A 4,607-nucleotide genomic window follows, 5' to 3' on the forward strand; every position below is an offset into this window, starting at 1 on the left:
CCAAGGCCTGCTGTTTTCCTCCAGGCAGCAGACGGAGCAGCTTCTCATGGACCGTACGGATCGTCACCACCTGAGAGACACACACACAGGTCAGAGTTTGTCAAGAACTGTAAGGATCGTCACCTCCTCAGAAAGAGAAGTGGTCAAAGATGAGTCACAGACTCTCATACATGTCACATATACAGTACACACACGTCATTAAGTCATATGGTAAAGCTTCATCAGTAACCTCAGGAACATTGTCACATACGAAAAAAAGGAAGTGGGGTGTAGTGACTTAGTCAAAAGGGTTCCTAAAGAGCGAGTGCAGAGATATCCTATACTTCCTGATATGCAATTATGACAATGATGTTAATGACACAGAGAATGATTGACAGCTGGTGCATCTGACCTCGTCCAGTCTCTGAGCCAGGCTGTGCAGGGCCTGGGGGCGGTGCTTGTCTCCCTTCCAGGGGTAAGGGGCGTATCTCTTCCACACCTGTCCACTCAGGTGCTCACAGGCCGACACCCACTGCTCACAGATGACCACGCCGACTCTCAGGCTCTCCCTCACAGATAGGAACGGGTCCATGAAGAGTTTCACACCACTCAGCTTCTTCTGCACGTACCTGCCCAGCGCACCGCCTGACACACATAAACACACAGTCAGAAACACAAGCCATGGCAGGCCATCTGAAATAATGCAACAACACCACCATAATAAATACAGTAGCTAGCTCTCTGCCAGTTCAGTTTCAGTTCCAGGTTGTGTGTGTGTGTGTGTGTGTGTGTGTGTGTGTGTGTGGCGTACCAATGACGTCCATGAGTCTGAGCATGCGCGTCTCAGGAAAGGGATCATGGTCATTCTGCCTCCACACGTCATCCAGTGTGTCTCTGCTCACCTCCACCAGCTCCACAGCATCAGACAGACAGACACCATCCAGACCACTGTAGTCCTGATACACACAGGGGGATGAGACAGTCAACACACACACACACACCAAAACACACCCCTTCCTTCCTTCCTTGTTCGTCCATCATAGGTCGATGATAACCATGACATGATTTATTGGGATGAGTCTGGGCTACGGTGAGTAAGCAGATGGTTGATGACGCCAATCTGAGCCGGAACATTCTTTACTTTACTAAATGTATTGTCCCCTTGGGAGAAATTCGTTGCAGTATCATACACGTTTTAAAAAGGACAAGACCACAACACAAATGGACAATAAAAGGACATTACACAATACAACGTCATGACAGTCATATATAGTATGAGAAGCCTGCTGGTCTTAGTGATTGGATCAGGACATTAGCCCAAGCTATTTAGGAGGGATATCACATTTGGCACAAATTATTGTCTAGTCCTGTTTTTTCACTCTTTGACACACTGGACATGATATATTGGTAGTACACACACAGTCCATACCTTCTCTATGGGCTTGAAGAGCTCAGAGAAGTGTGAGGCCCTCTCTCTCACAGTGCTCCTGTCCCCAGACTCAGAGAGATCAGCCCAGTACTGGAACTCATCCACTGGGGTCAGGATACCTGAACAGACAGAAGAACACACCAACAGGAGGTTTTCAACTGTCAACTATGATTAGACCGGGGATCGTTGTTGCTCTTCGGTCTTTCATATCATTTGATGTAATTCCCCTGTTACATTTTGATGTACTAGTAGGTATATCCTAGTCCGAGGATTTGGCTAAAGCTCATAGAGATCTGGGTCCCGGATATTCTGAACCACGTGAGCAGTGTGCACCCACCCAGGATGTCGTCTTCTCTGTGGCTCCTCTTTCCAGTGTCTTCTGTTCCGGCCCTGCGGATCACAGAGCCCAGCCCCTGCTCCAGCTCACTTAGCAGGCCCGCAAGCTTTGGGTCAAATGCTGAGCTCCACCGCTCATCCTAGAATAAGGGAATACATAATAAATCTATAAACACACCTGTAACACACACCTGCAAGGTATAAAGGTGTTACCTCTTTAGTACACAGGCATAACACAGGTGATATATGTTCATTACACAGGCAATAGATCTCACCTTGAGTAGCATAGGGGCGAACACCTGTCGCACGGCCTGGTAGAGGGTACTGATAGGAGACTCTAGCATGGAGGACACCAGGACATTCTGGTGCAGGTTCTCCTCTGTTATCACTGTGGGACGCAGCTTGAAGAACACTAAAACCTTCTCTCTGCTGTCCCCAGCCTCAATCTGTACACAGCCATAACGAAAATCAGAAAAAAAATAGGATATTGGTTTGGGGTTAGGTCAATTTCGATGATGTAGGCACAAAATTATAAAGTCAGTAGCTAAGTTCCTGGTTAGCAAGAAAACGTCTGTTCTCATCTTGGTAGATGTGAACAGAGAAAGAAGTGTATGTTTATCAATGTGTATGTTTTACATTATTGCTAATTGGATATCATATCCTGTATTGTCTAGTATACCTTGTTTGACAGGCACAGGTCATTCTCGTGTTTGGTGACAGCAAGCACGAATTCGTTCCCATCATCTAAGAAATTGTTGAGTTCCTCAGACCCATCAAGGGATGATGGCGGCTTTAGGCCGAAGTAGTTCCCTGTCGTGGTGAGGATGAACTGCTTGCGGGCGTCATCCGAGCCGTGAGGCATCTCTCACTTCTTGTTTTGTGGCTCAGGTGAACAAATTGTTTTCGGATTCCCTACGAAAAAAAGGAGCTAATGTCAAAGTGACTCATACTGTGACGATGTCCCACATCCCTGCCTGGGCTAACCAAAAGTCGAAGCTAAACCACTTGTTACTCACTAGCTATCTAGCTAGCTGCACTGTTAAGCTAGCGATTTAGCTTCAAAACCAGTCCATAAACGTCCAATAATGTACAGTCAGCAAACTGACGGCCAGTTGTAAAGACGAAGCGCACTGGCATCACTGAGGTATATATGAACTAGCATGTTATGGAGTATGCTATCTACCTGGAAAACTAGGTAACTAGTTAGCGTAGCGCGAGCCCCCGGAAGAACTAGCGTAGCTATCATGCTACCTATAGCTAGCTGGTTCATAACAGTTTCATCTAGCTAACTAGTAAGTTAGCTGACCAGAGAACGTACTTACTGGTTAAAGAGGAGGTTAGACTGTAAAACCGAATGTGGACATCAAAGCACTAAATTATAAATATATTATATTATATTTTAGCCGAGTCCGAGAGGGTGCTTCTGCATAATCTGCAGTTGATGTCTTGTTTCTGCAGCAAGAGTGAAGCTGGCGTAGTTACCATTGAAACTACGGCAGCTACGTAGCTAGCTATCGCAACTGCAGTGCTCACTGGTTGGCTACGTTAAAAAAAAAGTGCCGTAGAAGCTATCCGTGGTAGGCCTACTCGCAGAGAGAAGGATTTAAACTTTAGTGTTGTCACGAGCACCGGATACATACAGCAGGTCTAAAACAGTATAGTGAAACTTGCGAGCTCTTTCCGACGATGCAGAATAACAGTAATGGATTCCCTAGAGGAAAAAGCAGCTAGTGTCAAAGTGAATCATACTGTAAGCATGTCACACCCTTCCTTGCCTGGGCTAAATAAAAGTCTGGCAACCTAAGCTAGACATGCAAAAAATGAAATAAAAACAGAATGCAGGTACTGTATACAGGATATACAGGTCAGTGCCATTAATACAATGTGCAGGTGTACTGGAGTGATTGATGAACCGTACCTTCAGAAAGTATTCAGGCCCCTTGACTTTTCCACATTTAGTTGTGTTACAAAGGGGGGTTAAAATTGATTTAATTGTCATTTTTTTGTCAACAATTGACACAAAATACTCTATAATGTCAAAGTGGAAGGAAAAACTCTCGGGAAGCAACACTAGTGTAGATCTGGTGTCTACACGGAATTTGCATCAAGTCCAATTTCAGAAAGTTCAACAGCAATAAATAAAATCACCATCATGGAATTAAATAAAAGCAACCTCCATTCATCATCTCCAGTCCTTCATCACTGACACGGCAACAAGCCACTGCTTGCAAGTCAATGCTATAAAGTGCCTATCTGATGTGTGCCGGCATGATGTAACTGAGAAATGAATGCATGTAGGCTAGGAGGATGCTTTGGTGTTTCCCCGTGACAGCCTCAAATGGCAGGATTCAGACTCTGAAGGTTCACAAAGGAGAACAGCCCCTGACTGTGTGATATTATAGACCAGAGAAAAATCACATGGGTGGCATCATGAAGGTTATTGGAGAAGCTAGAACAAATGGAACATGTCCCAGGGTGCATTGCTTTTTCATAGTTTAGCTTGGGGTTTCAATTCACTCACTGGATTGTATAATGTAGTAGTGTAATTTATAGTAGTGCAACATTCCAGCAAGTTCACATCAGAATAGTTTTCTGAATTTATGAATCAGTCTTTATGGTGGAAGAACACATCAAGATTAAAATGGCAGACACAGTTGTAATAGTAAGTCCTTGTAGAGGTTCAGCACAGCCTCGTGTTATGTGGATGGTCCTGCTCGTGGAACATTTCACACCATTTGTATTGAATATCAAATCCCTTTCATAAACTGTCAAATCAGAACTAAGATTCCACGTTTTATTAGGTCTTAAAGAGGGAACTAGGAAGAAAGTATGGTCTTCCTTCTGCAGAGAAAGTTCTTAGAAT

The 4,607-nt window shown here is 44.5% G+C and overlaps 1 pseudogene; it reads right to left on the bottom strand.

Annotated features, from left to right (window-relative positions):
• The window catches only part of LOC123483243, a 176,718-nt pseudogene extending 173,822 nt beyond the window's left edge, over nt 1-2,896 (bottom strand).
• Nucleotides 2,897-4,607: the final 1,711 nt, after the last annotated feature.

The sequence above is a fragment of the Coregonus clupeaformis genome, unplaced genomic scaffold (assembly GCF_020615455.1).
Source record: "Coregonus clupeaformis isolate EN_2021a unplaced genomic scaffold, ASM2061545v1 scaf0052, whole genome shotgun sequence".
Taxonomy (NCBI): Eukaryota; Metazoa; Chordata; class Actinopteri; order Salmoniformes; family Salmonidae; genus Coregonus; species Coregonus clupeaformis.